Consider the following 19,402-nt stretch of genomic DNA (forward strand, 5'->3'; position numbering starts at 1 on the left):
AGTCTGCACACAGGGTGAACAAGCAACGATATCATGTTATTTGACTTCAAAGCATTGATGTCACAGCATCAGCATCATCTCATCACTGTGATCGGCACTGTCCTTGTCATGGGTGTGCCTCCCGCCCACTGGACACTCCTTAGGTGCCAAGCACCGGTCTCAGTGTCCCTGACCTCACCTGGCCTGTCTCCCACTAAATGTGTGTAAGGTAGGAGGCGACTCCCATGTCACAGATGAGACTGAGGCTCGGGGGACAGAAGGTGACTTACCTGAGTGAGTGAGCACGGGAGTGGTACAGCTTAGACCGTCTGGGATGAAACCCAGCTAACCTTTTAGCTCTGCCACTTCCTGTGTGCGGGACCATGGATCGGTTACTTAAACTCCCTCAATTTCAGTTTCCTCGTCTGTTAGAAAAGTGGAGTAATGATAGTACCTACCTCATAGCTTAGAGAGTTGTAGGGATTAAATAAGATGTTTTATTTGAGGTGATTGGCAGAATGTTTGGCTCTTAGTAAGCATTCAATACATAGTAGTAGATGTATTTAATTTAATAAGTATGTGTTGAGTCCCTACAACATTCCTGGCACTGTTGGGCCATTTAGGTAGAGTAACATAGGTGACAGCGCTTCTCATGGAACTGTGATCCTAACAGGGCGAGAGTATAGGCAAATAGGTGTCTAATACACACTGCTACATTATAGTAAGTGCTGGTAAGAACAGAAAAAGCAGGATGAGGGTAGAGAGTGATGGGGGAAAGTGGAGTTTTAATCAGATGGTCGGGGAAGGCCTCTCTGAGAAGGTGGCATCTGAGCAGAGTCCTAAAGGGAGGGAGTGAGCAGCACAGCGTTTTCAAATGCTTGCAGACCATAAGCCAGCGGTTCTCAACCTGTGGGTCACGACCCCTTTGGCGGTCGAACGACCCTTTCACAGGGGTCGCCTAAGACCATCCTGCATATCAGATATTTACATTACGATTCATAACAGTAGCAACATTACAGTTATGAAGCAGCAACGAAAATAATTTTATGGTTGGAACTGTATTTAAAGGGCCAGAAGGTTGAGAACCACTGCCATAAGCTGATCAGAGACTTGTAGTTATAAAGTATAAAGGACTCTTATGTCTCAATAATAAAAATACAAACAACCAACATTAAAAATGGACAAAGGATCTGAATAGACATTTCTCCAGAAATAGACAAATAGCACAGGGAGGGAGGCTTGGCACCGTGAGCCGTCAGAAAATACAGATCAAAATCTCAGTGAGGTCCTGCTTCACCGGGGGCAGGATGTGGCTGTAATAAAAATAGGACTGCGAGAAGGGTTGGCGAGGATGTGGAGACGTCAGAACCCCACGCTGCTGGTGGGGGTGCGGAATGATGCGGGCACTTTGGGAAACAGTCTGGTAGTTCCTCAAAAGGTTAAACGAAGTCACCGTATGACAGGGCAGTGCCACTCCTAGGGACGTACCCAGGAGAAATGAACACAGACGGCTACACAAGAACTTGCACACACGTTCATCGCGGCGTTATTCATGGTAGTCAGAAGGTAGCCCTAACCAGCCTCTGCCCACTGACGAATGGATGAAATACCATGGAATATTATTCAGCTACAGAAAGGAATGAGGTGCTGATACATTCCACAGCATAGGTGAACCTTAAAAACCTCACGCTCTGTGAAAGAAGCCAGACACACAAGGCCGCATGGTGTACGGTTTCATTTACAGGAAACCCAGAGAGGCAGATCCATACACAGAAAGGAAATGGGGTTCGTTTCAAGTGAAAATGCTCTAAAATTGTGATGGCTACACAACTCTGAATGTATTAGAAACGATTGAACTGTCTTCAGTCACTCTTAATATGGTTTGGAACTGTGCGTGTCTACCTACACACGGATCTTTTTCAGGAAATACCTGTACTGTTTGTGCTCTGTGGTTGGGGGTCCGCGGATACGGAGGGCTGGCCGTATGCATTGATCTATGCCATGTTATATAGGGGACTTAAGGATCGTGGGCACTGAGGGACAACTGAGTTTGGGGGAGTCAAAGTTATACACGGATTTTCAACTGCATGGGAGGTCAGCGCCCCGAATCCCCCATTGGTCAGAGGTTAGCTGTGCTTTAAAAGCATGAATTGCACATTGTGTGGTACCCGAATTATATCTCGGTAACGCTGCATACACACGCATGCCACACGCACGTGCACGCACATTTATAGAGAAGGGGACAGTAGCTCACCACAGGCTAGAATGGGAGGGTGGCCTGACTCAACTTATGTGTCTGGGCGAGCGCCCTGGGCCCTGGGTTGCGCGGGACCACAGGAGGGTTTCCGTTGTCAGCTGCTCTACAGCAGTTGATTGAAACAACGGTGTCTTTCTTCTTGGGCAGTTGTGTGGGTTGACTGTGCTCAGCCGGGCAGTTTTCACCTGGGGCCTCGAGTGAAAGCTGCAGTCGGGGAGTGTCTGCCTGGGGTCTTCTGCAGACTCGACCGGCCTGGGTGTCCAGGGGCCTCCTCAGCCCCGCGCGGGCTATCGGCGCTCCCCCACGTGCCCTCCAGAGCCGAGTAGCTGGACTTCATGACAGCGCCGGGCAGCCCCCCTGAAGCTGGGCGGGGGGGATGCGGCATCGCTCCGCCAGGCTTTAGTGATCACAGCAGGCACGGGTCAGCCCAGGTTCCGGGCGGCCGACTAGAGTCCCTTCTGGGAGGGATGGCAGGCAGACGGAGAGGAACTGATGGCAGTCCTCTCTGGACTCAGGGCTGGTGCCACGGGCGTTGGCCTGTGGCAGTGGGAGGAGAGCCTTCTAGGCGAGCTGGCACTCCTGCCGGCGCCTGCCTGGCTCCGTTGGAGACAGGGACTTGACTAGATGATTGTGCTCAGGGTCCCGGAGCTGGTTGTCTTGAGAGCCAGAGGAGATCTCCCCGACCCAGCTCTAGACCTCAGGTCACCGAGGATCCCACCCTGGAACTGCTCCGGGGCTGAGAGACTGCGTGCGGACCAGTGTGCCAGGCAGCTCATTCTGTCCATCAGGTTCATGTGCAGAGCAGGGAGCGAGCTGCCACTCAGCCAGGCCTGGGAAGAGGCACAGTCCCGCGGGGGGAGCAGAGGGGACTCTGTTCGCAAGCAGACCCCACACCTTCTGGCCTGGCACTCGCTAGGGACATGACAGTGACCAACACAGACACCTCCCTGCCCACCCCCCCACCCCCAACAGCTTTCTTCAGATATAACTCACCGTACAGCTCACCTGTTTAAAGTGTATAGTTCAGCGGTTTTGGTATATTACTCTGTTAATTTTTAAGGCAATGGTAAAACATGTGCAACATAAAATTCGCCATTTTAACCGTTTTTAATTGTACAATTTGGTGATATTAATGACCCCAGCCTGTTTTCAGAGTTTGGGTTTTGCATTGGCTTTGAAAGTCAGGACGTGTCCTCGGACCAGTGACTTTCTAGGATTGATGAAGTAACGAGAACTTGACAGAGGTCAACCCTTTCCGGAAAAGGGTGATTGACTGTTTAGAGAGAGATGATTTGGAAGAGCCTGGAGTTGGAGTCAGAATCCTGGGGTGGGGCTCTAACTCCACTACCTGGTAGGTGAGTAACCTTGCCTTGTTACTCGCCTTTCTGCCCTTCAAGTCCCCTCACCTGCGAAAGGAGCCTAGTGCGGTCCCTCCTGTGGCACAGGTAGGGCCCAGCCCACTCAGCCTTGCTTTTGCTCCTCCTCCAAGCCGAGTACTTGGAGCTTGTGAAAGGGGAAAACAGTTGAATCCCAATTAAGGACGAGAGACCAAGGCGGGTGCTTTAAGAAAGGCGCCCTCCCCGCCTGGGTGTGAGGGTGGGCAAGCTCCCCGAGCCGAGAGGAGCACCTCCCGGTGCCACCGGGCTGGGCTCTCCTGGACAGAGGTGCAACAGCAGCCTCACCCTCAGCGGAGGGCTGGCACCCAGGCGGCTCTGCCTGACACGTGGCCGAACTCGCAGGTCACTTCTAGCGCTGTTTCCGCGGAACCCACACGGGGCTTCCGGCTTCTCTATGACCACTCATTGGACGAACGCAACTGAAATCCGCTTGTCATCTCTGTTCTCAGAAAGAGACCCCATGGCAGGGAGAGGCCTGATGTGAGGAGTGCTGGTAGGAGCGCAGGGGGAGCCAGCGGGTGCCCGGGCTGTGGAGAGCCAGCCAGAGAGCAGGGAGCGTGCTCTGAAAAGGAGGAATCGGGACCCCAGAGAGTAAAGTAATGGCAGTGCCACCTTACACTTCTGACACCGTAGTTTATAAAACGCCTTCCTGTATTATACCCATTTAACAGATGAGAAAACGGAGGTCTAGAAGACACCCACTAGGAGGTGGAGAGCTGGAACTTGACCCAACTTCAGTGCTCTTCCCAGGACGCCTCAGCTGCCTGCACATTGATTTACTGTTTAAAGAGAACATGTCAGAGACCATTTAGCTCATTGATCTCTGGTCCGTTTGATTAAGAATCCTCAACATGGCTAGCCCAGTGGTCGACAAACTGCGGCTCGTGAGCCACATGCGGCTCTCTGGCCCCTTGAGTGTGGCTCTTCCACAAAATACCACGTGCGGGCGCGCATGTACAGTGCAATTGAAACTTCGTGGCCCATGCGCGGAAGTCGGTATTTTGTGGAAGAGCCACACTCAAGGGGCCAAAGAGCCGCGTGTGGCTCGAGAGCCGCAGTTTGCCGACCACTGCCCTAGCCGGTTTTGCTCAGTGGATAGAGTGTCGTGGGCCTGCAGACGGAAGGGTTCTGGGTTTGATTCTCATCAAGGGCACGTACCTCAGTTGCAGGCTCCTCCCCAGCCTGGGCCTTGGTTGGGCTGTGTGCAGGAGGCAACCAATCAATGTTTCTCTCACATCGATATTTCTCTCTGTCTTTCCCTCTCTCTTCCACTTTCTCTAAAAAAGTCAATGGAAAAATATCCTGGAGTGAGGATTTAAAAAAAAAAAAAAGAATCCTCAGACCCTGATGCCCATGTCCCCCTCCTGAAACAGACCGGGGCTGGAGTTGCCTGCCTAAGGCCGCCGTCGGGGAAGTCACAGAGCTAGGGTAGCATTGTCAGATGGGTGATGGTGGGCTGTACAGGTATTCTTGACACTGGAAAGTGAATTTAGTAAAAAGTATTTCCTTTTCCATTTTAGCCAAAAGACTGCCATCTTTCATTTTTTTGTTTTTTTTAATTTCTTTATTAATTAAGTTATTACATATGTGTCCTTATCCCCACATTACCCCCATCCTTCCCACTCATGCATGCCCTCACACCCCTGTTGTCTGTGTCCATTGGTTAGGCCTATATGCTTGCATATAAGTCCTTTGGTTGATCTCTTCCCCTTACCCCCACCCTCCCCTACCTTCCCTCTGAGGTTTGATGGGTCTAAACTGTCATCTTTTGACCCTTTTGTTGTTGTTGTGTTAATCCTCACCCGAGGATATTTTTTCCCATTGATTTTTAGAGAGAGTGGAAGAGGGAGAGACAGAAACATATTGACTGGTTGCATCCCACAGGTGGCCCCAGAGATGGAGCCTGCAACCCAGGTACGTGCCCTTGACCAGAATCAAACCCAGGACCCTTCGGTCTGAGGGCCGACACTATCCACTGAGCCAAACCGGCCAGGGCCAACATCTGACCCTTTTGACGCCACCTAGCCTGGACATGTGTCACGGTGTGTGACCCACCTTGTCCCCTCCCTCCAGGATCTTGGTGAGCTCCAGCCGGGGCCCTGGGAGGCCACGCTGTGTTTGGGCTGGGCTCAGGCTCTGTTGCCACACTCCGGTTTTCTGTTTTGGTACAGGGAAGACATTGAGGAGATAAACAGAGATCACTTTACACCTTTTATATTATGACAAATACATATTGCAAAACACTGCTGCTTCCAAAATGTTTGGGTCGCAGAGCAGCGAGGAATTAGCAGCTACGCAGCTCCCGAGATGCTTGTACTTCATTCACACATCAGAACTTTTTTACACTTTCCAGCAAAATAAAAAGTGAGAAAGCACACACACACACACACACACACACACACGCACACACACGCCCTGCGCACCACTTGGATGCTATATCAGGAAGGTCTTAAATTAGTAAGGAGTTCTTTAAGTGCAGATAAACTGATAAATACCATTAATGGCTTAATTTATACTCTGGGTTTGAAATTTGACACATGGACACTATCTTGGCTCAGGAAACACAAGTGGGTTTGTGCCAGAGGTTTTAATGACCGATCAGTAATATAAATTGCTGCATCACTGCACAGAAATAGCTTCTCCATGTCATTTGATCTGGAAACTTCTCTGGCCAGGCAGCAGTTAATAAATTTAAAAATAATTACCCTCTTTATTCAAAGTCAAACTAATGAGGAGTGGTTTTTACAAATCATAACGTTGTCTAGGCCACTGTACATCCCCTTTTTGGACTTTAACAGACTTGGGGGCAGCAGACGGACTGGGTGGCATGAATTAGAGGGCAGGGGCGCTCCCTTGGCTGCTGAGTGAACGTGAGGGGCTGGGGCTGTCTTCAGCATGCCCTGTGGGGTGGGGGAGGGGGTCAGCGAGGAGGCCTTGGGGGTGACCTGTAGGAGCCTTCAACTCTTTTAACCCATATGTAGGGGACTCAGAGCAGCCACCTTCCTGAGATCTGAACATGGGGAGATGGGCCAGTGCTGGTGGTGGGCGGGGCCAGAGCCCGTGGAGGAGGAGAGACAGGTGTGCCCATGGCTCCTGGGGGACGAGGGACCTGCCCAAAGGAAGGGAGTGGATAGGATGGTCTCTAGAGCGCTTTGCTCCCGGACAAGTTTGGGCCCTAATGGGGCAGAGCAGGTTTGTCTTGCAGGCTTCAGGGAAGAGGGACCCAGGAGCTGGTGTCAGAGTGTGAAGTTCACATTTTCTGTGCGTGGGGACACCCAGAACTTGGGAGCCTGTACCTCATTTAGGCAAATGCTAGCCCCATCACTTTCACGTTGTATGATCTTGAGGAGGTGGCTTGACTTCTCTAAGCCCTGGTTTCCTCTTCGTCACGTGGGCAATGATGGCGTCTGTCCTGTAAGGGGTATTGTGAGGGTTAATTGGATAGTTCATGGGAAGCGCTCAGTGTAGGCCTGGTGCAGAGTAAACACTGGTGTGGTGGTATGATCGTGATTCATTGGCGGCCGTGGAGGGCACCCGTTCCCCACCACCGGGGGCGGGAGCATGTGAGGGGCCAGGTTGGTGGCAATGGTGGTGAAGGAACAGGATCGGTGGGATTCCCCCAGTATCCCTGACTTGTCCTCTGACTGGGCCATTTCCCCTGTGCCCACAGACCTAACAGCCACCGGACCCATCCACGTGCAGTTGGGAGAGGTGAGGGCAGAATGAAGTTCTTCTACAGGTTGAACAATCTCACAGAGCAGATTCTTATTTTAAGGCTCTGGTGCCTGGAATGCCCAGGGGGACCACCCCTTACCAACACCCAAACCGATGCCGTAGACACCCAGGTCAGACACGCTGCGGAGCTGGGATCAGCACAGCGCTGAGCAGGTGTCTGCCCTCCGGAAGCACGTCTCACAGGAGGCCGCCTCGGTTGGTGCCCTGGAAGGAAGGCTCAGGCATCCTGAGTCTCCCCTGGTGCCTGGCCTGTCTGTGACCATCGGGAACCTGGGTGTTCTGGGGCTCCTGCCTTCTGTATTCAGGGCCCCCTAGTGCCCAGGTGAGGAAAAGAGGCAGATGGCTAAAGTCACCCCAGGTTAAGAGTTCTGGGGCCAGGAATCTTCAGGGAAACCTTGGAGTCCCCGGACACTGGTGGAACTGGATCTCTAGTAGACTTGCCCCAAAGCAGTTCTGCTCTCTCCTCCAGCCCCTCACTTGCCCCATTGGCTTGCAGGTTCGTGACCTGGATTTGCTACCCATCAGAGTAGTCTATGCAGCTGGTTCATTTCATCATTTCTCATTCACTTACTTCCCAAGTTTCAAAGTACCTACTATGTGCAAGGGCCTTGGTAAACCCAATACCTAATGGTGAACAAAACTGCCTTTCTGAGGGTTATAGTGCTGTGAGGGAAATGACCGTGCAGGGTGACCCTGCCTTGGGAGCAGATAGTGCATAGCTATACTCTCATGGACACTTAGGAGTTACAATTTATTAAGGCCTCACGACAGCCCTAAAACATAGATACTCTTCTCCCTATTCGCTACAGAAAACAGACCTGGACCTGTTAAGGAAGGCCAGCCCAGGAGGGAGCTAGAAAGTGGGCCTCGGGCTCCTGCACCCCAGAGCCCATGTTACCCCTCCCCATGGGGTGTGAGCATTGAACCTAATGTGCAGACCATGGTGTCAACTCTGCCCGGCCAACAGTCTAGGTAGGAAACCAGGGCTCAGAAGCCCATATTTGCAAAAGGGGTCAGTTAAGAACAAGCCAGGCAAGAGTTAGGACCCACGAGTTCTTCCAGTCCGAGAGTCTCTCCACCCTGACTACAAAGTAAGGGCTTTCTTTTACTGGCCTAGAAAAAGTGGCTGAGTCCCCACAATCCTGTCACACAGGAAGCCATTCAGGCAGATGCAAATGCTGAGGTGCTGGTTCTCCCCCTCTCTAAGTTGGCTGCAAGAGGGTCCTGCAGACCAGAAACAGCGAACACACCTGGCGAGGGCCAGCAGCTGTGCTGTGGGATCTGCTGCCCCTCGGGCAGGGAGCAGGGGCTGGCGGGAGCCTGCCCGGGGCCCTCACGCTTCCCCTGCGAGAGAGGCTGGGAGGCCCTTACCGCAGCACTGGAAGGAGGAGGCGGCGAGGCACACACTCCACAGCTGTGTGACCGCCCCGAGGAAGGTGCAGAGCTGCACCCCACTCTGTGGGGCGCTACCTGCTTACCCCCCTTTCTCCTGACATGGTCAGTGTCTGGCCCCGAACTCCAGAGTGGAAAGTGAAGTCCTTGCCTGGAGGACTCTCTGTGGCAGGTGAGCGAGGGCGGGGTGGCAGGAGCAGCAGGCAGGGAGGGGACTTAAAGGGTAGCAGCAGCATTCCTTCCCTCCGCGTGGCTGCCAGCTTTGCTCCTCTCCTGCCCAGGCCCTGGCATGAGGGGCAGTCCTGGCACTGAGCGTCTGCTTCAGGGTGGCTGGCCCCGGTCCCACAGCAGGAGGAAAACCAGCAACTGTTCTGGCCCCTCCTCCCAAGGTCAGCCTCCTGGTGCCCGGCCCCAGAAAAGCTGGGGAAGGGAGAGGGGCCAGCGGACGAGAAACAAGTTAATCTACTTAAAACTTTACACGGAGAAAAAGGCAGGGCGGGCTTCCCCTGCCCGTGCCGGAGGACAAGGTCATCCGTAGACACGTGGACTCCCATGCAGGTCGGCGTGACCTCCTCATTGAAAGCATAATAGCATTTGACTTTTCTAAATATCAAGGGTGATTTGTATAGCGTTTCATGTGGTGCGCCAAGAAATCGAACCTGAGAAAGCCGGAGCTCGGGGGTGGCCGCGGGACGTCAGAGGCGCTTTGGGAGGGAGTGTCATGTGCTGCCAGCCGTGTGCACCGCAGACTCAGTCCTGACCTCGTTTGATGCTGTTGCCATACAGGCATGCTTCATGCCTAATATAGACTTTTATTTCCCCGGCACAGGGTGCTCGGCTCTGCTGAGCTGCTTGCTGCGGGGCAGGGCCGGACAGCCCAGCTGTCACCTGCTGGCCCAGACAAGGCCTGGCCCAAACGCTAGTGGCTCCCAGGCCCTTCTAGCCACCTTCTGGGTGGGTCCCTAGTGCTGTTGTTAAGTGAATAAACTTTATTTTTAGAGCAATTTTAAGTTTGCTCCTGTGTGGGAAACTAAAGCTGAGCAGAAGGTGCCAAGTCCTCAGGCCCCGCCCCACTCCTGCCCAGCCTCCCCGCCATCAGCATCCTCCGCACATCCCTATCCCCCTAACTCGATAGTTTACGTTATGGTTCCGTCTTGTACCCGCCATAGTTGTATCCTACAGAATAGTTCCGCTGTCCTGAACACCCTCCCTGCTCTGTTCACCACCCCAGTGGTTTTTATGTGAAGTGTCACTGCTTTGGGCATCCGTGGTTTGAGGAGGAAAATTGGCCCCAGGCGGGTTTGGTTACGAAAAGGTTGTAACTCCTGCACGCGTAAAAACAAGTGTCTGTTTTGCGCCAGACGTGTGCTGGGCGGTCAGAGGTCCAGCAGCCGCGTCCTCACCAACGCCCTTCGTAGCAGAAGTGACCCGAGTGTTGCCGCGGGGGCAGCGCGGCGTTTGGAAACAGTGATGAATGAGAAGGAGGAGAACTGAGTTCTTACCCCGGCCCTGTCACAGGCCTGCTTTAGGGCGTGGGACAAAATACTTTATCTGCCCCTCAAATGCTGGGTGTCGGAATGAGGGAAATGCTGTGTGGGGGTTTTGTGGTTCCAAGTACCGCCTGAGATCCTGACCTTGTGTGGATGGTCTGCATTTTTCTCAACCTCGGTTTTCACGTTTGTAAACCATGTTAACAGTATGTGTCCGTTATGAGGACTGCGTTAAATAACGCGTGGACAGAGCTCAGCCCCGCGGCCTCACCCGCCTTCAGTGCGGCTGCTCCGTCATTACTTTTAATGTCTCAGTCTCTGTCCCTCCTCAACAGGTAAGCATTTGCTTCACTGTATTTAGAAGCTTTTTCAGTAAAAATTGGAGTGCACACTGTGTGTGACAAAGGGACTAAAGATCTTTTGCCTTTTATTTTCTATGTATTTTTATCGACTTCAGAGAGGAAGAGGGAGGTAGAGGGAAAGAGAAACATCAGTGATGAGAGAGAATCGTGGATCAGCTGCCTCCTACACACCCCCTATTGGGGATCGAGCCCCCAACCTGGGCACATGCCCTGACCAGGAATCGAACTGTGACCTCCTGGTTCCTAGGTTGACGCTCAACCACTGAGCCACGCCGGCCGGGGGGCTCACGGAAGGAGCGGGCTCCCGGTTTGGGGACAGTGGTGAGTCCAGTGGGACTTCCTGGGCACCCATCGTCCTCGCTGTCCAGAGCTGCTCCTTCCCTCTCAGCATCGTCCCGGCTCCAAGTCCCATCTGTCCTCAGGTCCGACGCCAGCCCGCTCCGCTCTCCGCACCCACGCCCAGCCCGCAGCTCCCCTTCTCCGCTGCCTTCCAGCTCCTGCCCCTGCCTGCCCGCTGCCCCCCTTCTCCCTCGAGACACCACTGCTGCCCCGTGACAGAAAGGAGTTAATAAAAACCAATGTGTAACCGAAACTTGAAAACCCATAAATCGCCTTGTTTTTTCTAGGATGTTGGTAGCATTTTGATTTAATAGTTGGACAAACACAAGGGCCTATTTTATTCAGAGTTTACAGGCCTCAAGGCTGTTATTCCTCCAAATTTAATGGCATTGAAATTGCAGGGTTTGCTATAATTTGCCTATCGCTTTCTGCTCCGCCATTGATGTTTATTGTCGGCGGGATGGAATCTCGCTCCCACTCACTTAGATAACATGTCTGTTAAACATTTAGATAATTGTACCATCATTAACTTGTCACATCATTTTAGAGACTCAAAACAGACGCAAGGTAAGTAGAGGTACCACGGGGTGGAGGTGGTGGGAGGAGGCAGGGGAGGAGGAGGAGGGAAGCCCTCCTGAGTGGAAGCACAGGAGGTGAGGGTTGGTTTCCGTCTTGGAGTTGCACGGGTGCGTCTGAGGTAAGGGGTGCGCTGCAGAGCTGGGCCAGCCCTGGGCCCGTGTGGCAGGTGCCCAGAACTCCTTGGTGGTCCTCCCATTCCCAGCGTTGGCCTTCAGGTACCAAAGACCAATTTTCTAGCTTCCCTTAGGGATGCTGAGTACAACATGAGATGTAATTACAACACATTGAGAACAGCCCACGTGTCCAAAGGTAAGGAATCTGTTCATTATGGTACCTGAGTTGGAAAGATGCCCATGATGTTTGGGTGATAAAAGCTGGTTAGAGAAAGCAGGTTATATAGTGTGACCCCATTTAATATAAAATACAGGAGCCTTCCTGTAAGATTATGTAAGGCTCTGTATCTGTTCACAGTGATTATCTTTAGAGAATGGAATTACAGAGCAAAGAGGATTTTACTTTGCTTGATCTACTTCTGAATAATAATAATTATTATTATTGCCCTGGCCAGTTTTGCTCAGTGGTTAAACTGTCAGCCCACAGATGGAAGGGTCTCGGGCTTGATTCCTGGTCAAGGCCACGTTCCTCCGTTGCAGGTTCCCCAGCCCTTGCGGGAGGCAGCTAATCAATATGTCTCTATCACATGGATGCTTCTCTTTCTCCTTCTCCTCCCTCCCTTTCATTCTCTCTAGAAATCAATGGAAAAAATATCCTCCGGTGGGGCTTAAAAAAACACCAAAAAATAATAATAGGTATTTATTTATTATATAATCATTAGTTATAGACATGTATCATTTATATAAATTTAAAAAGCAAGTTCACACTATAAATAAGAAAAATATCACCCTTGAGTCTCATTTTTTTCCATGGAGAAGGACTTCTTAAAAGAAAAGGCTACAAGTGCAACTAGAGAGATTTTGAGAGAGATCCAGCACATTAATATCTCAGTTACACTGGCAGGCGCCTCAGTTTCCCCCTGTGAGGACAGGTAAATGCTAGAGGGAGAACTCAGTGCCCTGGGGCTGGGCCCGGGCCAGCACTCCCAGGTCCCAGCAGCTGTCCCAGCTCACCCAGGGCCTGGCAGAGGGAGTGGGCAGCAGAGACTGTCCTTACCCCTCAGTGAGGCCTGAGGTCACACCTGGGCACGTGACAGGCCTGGGGTAAACAGCAGTGAGCTCCCACTCCTCAGAATGGGGGATTCTGGGAGCAGCCAAATGTCACAGAGCTTGGCATCTAAAACTTCCCCCCAGAAATTCTGTGGTGTAGGTCCCCTGGCCCCATGTGGGCGGCAGGTGTGTCTGCGGCCTGTCTGCCTGGCTGTGGACACCGTGTTCTCTCCTGCGTCCCAGGGCCTGTTCTGTGACTTGGGCAAAGAGAACTCACTAATTGCTTCTCACGGCTGGTGCACACCAGGGACACAGGGACGGGAAAGTGCGCAAGTCCGGGAGCAAGGCGTACCGTCGCCATGATGGTCCTGTAAATAATGCAGGTGTTTGGGGCCGTAAGGGGCAACAAGGTAAATATTTTATAGACTGTAAGCTAAATATGTTTATATTTAGAAAAGCAGCTTAAATATTTCATATGCTGCAGCTCAGACTCCTGCGTAGAGGACCGTGGGGTAAGGGTGGGGATATGGTAGAGCCCGGGTAGAGGGGCGGAGGAGTAGAAAACTTTGCAATAGAGTAACGCTTTGCAGTAAAAGTATGTGTATGAGATTGGGGTGCAACAAAGCCAGCCAACTCTCAGTTACTGGGAACCCAAGTACGTAGTTGGAAGTCTCAGATTTTTTAAATCATTGTTAAATACCCTGTATTTTTTTTTAATGTGAAAGACAATTGACAACCTAATAACAAGATTTTATTTTATTTTTAAAGCAACTTCCAACCCAAGAGAATTGAGACCATACTTCCACATAAAAACTTATACTTGAGTGTGTTCATAGGTTCATAATACGACAAAAAAAAAAATAGGAGCTATTCAAATGTCCATCAGCTAATGAACAGGTAAACAAATGTGGTCTATCCACACAATGGAATGTTATCCTATATAATAAAAGGCGAATATGCATATCAACCCAAGGGCAGAAAGACCAGTACCTATGACATGCTCTGACCATGGGGGTGGGGGGGTGGGGGCACCACTTAGGCAGAAGCTGGGCTCATGGCTGGTGAGCGCAGTGGCGGTGGCGAGAGCCTCTCCCACCTCTGCGGCAGCACTAAGGACCCCTCAAGGGATGCCCGCCTGCTGGCTTCCCCTGAGGGTCCTGGACTGCGAGAGGGCACAGGCCGGGCTGAGAGAGGGAGCAGGCCGGGCTGAGGGCCCCTCCCTCCCCCAGTGCACAGATGTCGTGCACCGGGCCTCTAGTTCAGCCATAAAAAGGAGCTCAGTACCGGTACATATTACAACATGACCAATGCTGAAACCAACATGGAAGGAGCTGAGCACAGAGGCTACGTACCATATGATTCCATGTGTATGAGATGTTCAGAGGAGGCAAAGCTCTAGAGATGCGGCACATCAGTAGTTGCTAGGGTGGAGGGGAGGGAGAATGGAGAGTGACAACGGATGTGTGTGGTTTCTTTTGGGGTGAAAATGTTCTGGAATTAGATAGTGTTGCTGGTGTTTGTACAACTTTGTGAGCACATTCAAAGCCATTGGACCATATACTTTACTTAAAAAGGTGGACTTTATGATTTGTGAATTGTATTTCAACTAAAATGAAGACACAGATTCCAGGTATTTGTTGGATTTCACAGACTCAGCATGAGCCTGACCCTAACCCTAATGCTGCTGCACCACAGGACTTTCTGGACGGGGCGGTTTGTGTACCGGGGGTGACCTTCCAGCCAGAATGGGGCCTTTGGAACCAGTCTGTCCTCACAGGCAGCAAGAAGTAGCGTGGCTCAGGTACCCCAGTCCTCCATTTTCAGAGCTGGGAAGGAGGAGAGAACCAGTCAGGACCATCGACGGGAGAAGGATGTGCCTCTGATGTCTGCAAAGCAGGGGGCAGGAGCTGCCTTCCGCGTAGGTCTCAGGGAGAAAAGCCAGCCTCCTCGAGCCTGGCGGAGCGCTCAGACCAGAGGCAGGACGGGACAGCCTGGGCCGTTTTTAAGAAAAGAATCCCTCACCCAAGTAACGTGTTTCGTGTAGAGAATGTAGAAAGTACATGCAAACAGAAGAAATGTGTCCCCTGAAGTCCCGCCATCTTTTTCAGTTTTTTCGTAAACAAAACTCAGGTGATCGCTGTTTTGTAATCTGTTCCTCGAGTGCCACCAAACCTGGGCCGTGCTGGTGTATTTTAGTGGTTTCCTAGCCGTCTCCCCAGCCCCGTTCACTTTTTTCTGTAGGCCTGGAGTGCTTACTTGAGTGCTGGGACGCCCCTTTGCCCTCCATGCTTTCGGGGGGGGGGCTAGGCCTCATGTCTGAAGGACCTGCCAGGGACTAGGCAGGAGCGGAAACTCACAGAGGCAGCACCATACCACCTCTTACCTGCCACTGCTCTGTCCACAAGACCAACTGCGCTGGCCGGGTGCGCTGGAGGCAGCGTTCATGCGGCCATTCTAGGCAAGCTGGAGGTGCTGGGAATGTATCCGGTCCTCCTACTCCATCTTCATAGACTCTGTTCCCCTGTGGTTTTCTCCAGCCTTGCAAATGGCCACTCGCCCTGGGCAGGTAATTCATCTCCTCTGCTAACCTAAGGAATGGCACTGCCTGAAATACGCCCATCGATTTCTTTGCCAAGTTCAAACCCAGAGTTAAGTATCAAGTTAAGCACCTCCATATGCTAAGTGTCCCAGGCCCAACCAGGGGAGCTCTCCGGCAGGACACCCAACAGGTGTTAGGAAAGGGCTTTTCTTTCCGAATTCCCTTCTCTGAACGTCAGGGAAAGTAACTGAATGGAGGGGTTGCAGGTGTGGGTCAGACGCAATGTTCCCTGCTCCCCACTAGGAGAAGATCCATTTCAGATTGGAAATGGCTTTGTCTCTAAGTGCCCATTGTCAGGTGGGATGCTCATTCCCCTCAACCAAACAAATATAACATGTTCCAGCCCCGGCTCGAATTTTCTATTACTGTTTCACAGGACTCCAGAGAGTTTTAAGATAGCAATTTGATTAAGCTTATGGGGAAGATCCCATCAGATAGCATTCTTTTTCTGCAGGTAGAGATAATGTGTTGGAGTATTAAGTATGTTTTAAAGGTAATTATCTTTTCCATATTCATTTTAGTTACAGGAATTGGAAAGGGGGGGGACTTGGCATCTGAAAGCTGCCCCCTGGGCCCGGGAGTCGCTGGGACTTCTCTCCTCTGGGGAGCACACTTGAGGCTTTTGACAAATGAATGAGTGCCCAGTGTTTTTTCTATTTTGAAATGGCTCCGGCTCCAGAGAGGTGATCCAGAAGGCGGGGGTCTGGGCCTGACTTCAGCAGGCCCCCTAGCTTGCATTCTCGTTCTGGAATACTTTGGGGCTCCCATCTTATGCTCCTGGATGCCAGGAGGGGGCCTGGTGCTACTCAGAGGACTTGGCTCATCCACCTTCCACCTGGAAGGATCATGTCCATTTACCAGGCCCGGTGTTGGGCTCTATTCAGGTTGGGAAAGACTAATTCATGGTCTAGGCTTCTAACATGGGGAGGCTCCTAGACTTCATGGCTGGAGCAGAGGGCACAGGGAAGGTGACCCTGAGCCTCAGTGAGGTCCAGGGACTTGTCCAGGGTCACACCACAAGTTCGAGAGACACACTGTGCACTGGATCCCAGGAGTCTTGGTCTTGGACCACCCCGCCTGTCCCCCAGACAATAAACCTCATCTTTTCTGGAAATCTCCAGAGTAGGAGATGCTGTCCCTTGTGGTCTCCTTGGCAACCTGTTAGTCAGGGTCCACCCTGAGAGAGAGCCGCCAGGGCCCCTGCAGGCTTGAGGAACCCAGAGCGAGCCCAATGCTGACACTCAACCACCTCAGACCTTTGTCTACCAGCCGTGCTGTTCTGAGCACACTGAAGTATTTCAAAACTAGAGGCCCGATGCATGAAAATTCATGCCCTGGAGGGGGGTCCCTCAGCCCGGCCTGCCCCCTCTCACAGTCCGGGAGCCCTCAGGGCGGGAGGCGACCCGGCAATCAGAGGAAGGCGACACCCCATCACAACTCTGCTGCTGCCACTGCCAGCAGCGCAAGCCTCGGCCAGCCCTGGCTACCTGCGCCTCAGGCAGCCCTGGGGGGCTTAGGGGACTGGGAAACTCCAGAGGCAGGCATGTGGAGCCCCAACAGGGCTAAGGGGACTGGGCGCCACCATCTTGTGGATGTGGGCACCGCCATCTTTGAGGATGTGGCAGTCAATTAGCATATTTCCTTTTTATTGGCTGTGGGAGCTGCCATCTTTTGAGGGCGGGACAGTCAATTAGCATATTCCCTCCTTATTGGCTGTGGGCACCTTCATCTTTGTGATGGCATGAGGGTCAATTAGCATATTCCCTCTTTATTAGATAGGATAGGAAAATCAGGCCGAAATCCTGCCTTCAGACTGCTAACCAATACCAGGGAGGAAAACACAAATGTACCTAAAAAGATAAGCAATGCTACAGGACAGCCTAACATGGCGTGCGGTGGGGGTTAGTGTAGTGTGTGTAGTGGGACACGTCCCTTTGTCAACCTGAGATCCTTCCTTCTGCCGCCCGAAACCCCTGGTCCCACATTTGCCCACCTGGCATCTGTGCCAATCACCTGGGCACCTGCCATTGGATGGCTGCAGCCTTGGTCTGAAGGCAGCTGACTCTGGAAAGGGCCCCAGATGACAGGTTTATTTGACATTTAAGACCCCAGACCGAGGTGGCCGTGGAGGGTGGATGCCAACTCAGTGGGCCCAGGCAGGGTGAGTGCTTGGCCTCGTGCCCTAAATTCTAGGCACAGATGTCGCTGGCATCTTACGTGCCCAACCAGTGCTGCCTCTCCTACGCTTATCCTTCGAAATACCCTCGTTGTCTTACCCCAGCTGCACATTGAAATCATTTGGCGAAGCTTTGAAAAAACAACCGAGGGCTCCCACCCCAAACCAGTTAAGTCAGAATCTGGCCCCAGGCGAGAGGTGTTTCACAGCTCCCGGGAGATCCCGGCTCTGGCCCAGGTGAGAACTTCCTGGTGGGGGAGATCGGAGGCCACTGTGTGGCCCCGAAAGTGTGTCACAATCAGAGTTGGGCCTTATCTCTGCCGCCCCCTACAGTGTGTTCATAAAGAGCCACGTACAACATCCCATTCTTTGCTACTGTTGTCTGTTGTCTCCTCCATATCTTCCCCACCCCACTCTCTGACGTGCCTGGTCTGCCTGCCGTATTCGTAGCTCAGTTGTTTCCGTGACGGACTGGTGTTTGGACCCTCTCCCCTCCATTCATGTTGAACCCTAACCTCCAGTGGGATGGATTTGCAGGTGTGGGGCCTGTAGGCGGGTGGAGATGAGGTTGTGACGGGGGAGCCCCCTCAGTGGATTAGTGCCCTTATATGAAGAGGAAGCGCCTAAAGCTTTCTCTCTGCCATGCGAGGACACAGCTGGGACGCGGTTGTCTGCAAGCCAGGAGGAGAGCCTCACCAAGACCCCAACCACGCTGTCCCCCGGATCTCAGACTTCCAGCCCCTAGAACTGTGAGAGAGAAAGGTCCATTGGTTAGGCCACCGTCATGGTATTTGTTACAGCAGCCGGAGCAGAGCAAGACCGTGTCCTTCTCGGTCACTCTTCCCTGCAACTAAGCAGCGGAACGCGTTTCCTCCTTTGGTCACCCGTACCATGAATGTACCCCACTTGGAGCATTGGGCCATCTTGCTGCTCCAGGACTTGGGGTCCAGAGCATTGGTCCCTGAGCCCTTGAACTGTCTTAGAATAAGTAGTCACTCAATAAATATCTGTGTGTGTTTAACCAAAAGCAGTAAAGGGAGCTCCTGGTTGGAAGCAAGAAAGTGGAATCTGTTCTCATCTGAATTCCGATTTTTGCTCTTTACTAGCCAGCTGTGTGGTCTTGGACAATCCACTCAACATTTGCAAGGTTCACATTCCATGTCTGACACGTTAGAGCACCACACTTTATCTGTAGACCTCAAAGGTGGATGTGAGGGCCAGAACGATCTTGGACGGAAGTAACATCTTTGCAAGGTGTGAAGTACAATTGACATTGAAGGTGTTGTAATGGCGATGTCTCTTGGTGCCCTTGGGGCTGTGGCTTCCAGATGTCCGACTATGCAGTGCCCCCAGCCTGTGCCCTCTGCACCGCCTCCCTCCCTGCCCTCTCAGGCCCTCCCCTTCTTTGGCTTCTCCTGTTGCACCTGCCGTGCGCCCCTGCACATACAAGGAATGCTGTCTGAAAGCGTTATAGTATATTGTTCGTTACAGAGGAAATAAACGGAAGCAGGCTGGTCCATTCAGTAGTTAACTATCCAGTCACCTGATGGGCAGAAGTTTGGAGGAGGGGTATCCTAGGATGTTTGACTAAATGAGACAGCCTCCACCTGCAAACCATTCCACGTCCATAACCTCTCGTGTGGAGAAGGTTTCAGAAGGAAGAGATTCCCTAGATCACTCTTTCCTCATTCGTCAGCAAGGATTTGAGCACCAACCGAGAGCATTGGTGCCAGCATCCAAAATGGCCTGCCTTTCCTGCCCCCCGCCAACCTTGCAGAGGCTTGGAAGAGGGCTGTGACAGGCGTGCTCTGGTAGCATGCAGGGAAGCAGGTACCCAGCCCTCATGGGGGCAGTGGGCAGGGAGGCTTGGAGGCCGAAGGGGAGGCTCAAACAGAACTTGCTTCTCACCTTCGTATCTCCCTCTTTGGGGTGCA

The 19,402-nt window shown here is 52.3% G+C and overlaps 1 protein-coding gene across 1 annotated transcript in view; it reads left to right on the plus strand.

The window, feature by feature from the left end:
- Positions 1-19,402, plus strand: part of ZBTB16 (zinc finger and BTB domain containing 16) — a 179,416-nt gene that overhangs the window by 126,643 nt on the left and 33,371 nt on the right. The gene's annotated exons all lie outside the window — the stretch shown is intronic.

This window comes from Myotis lucifugus, unplaced genomic scaffold (genome assembly GCF_000147115.1).
Source record: "Myotis lucifugus unplaced genomic scaffold, Myoluc2.0 scaffold_117, whole genome shotgun sequence".
In the NCBI taxonomy this organism is placed as follows: Eukaryota; Metazoa; Chordata; class Mammalia; order Chiroptera; family Vespertilionidae; genus Myotis; species Myotis lucifugus.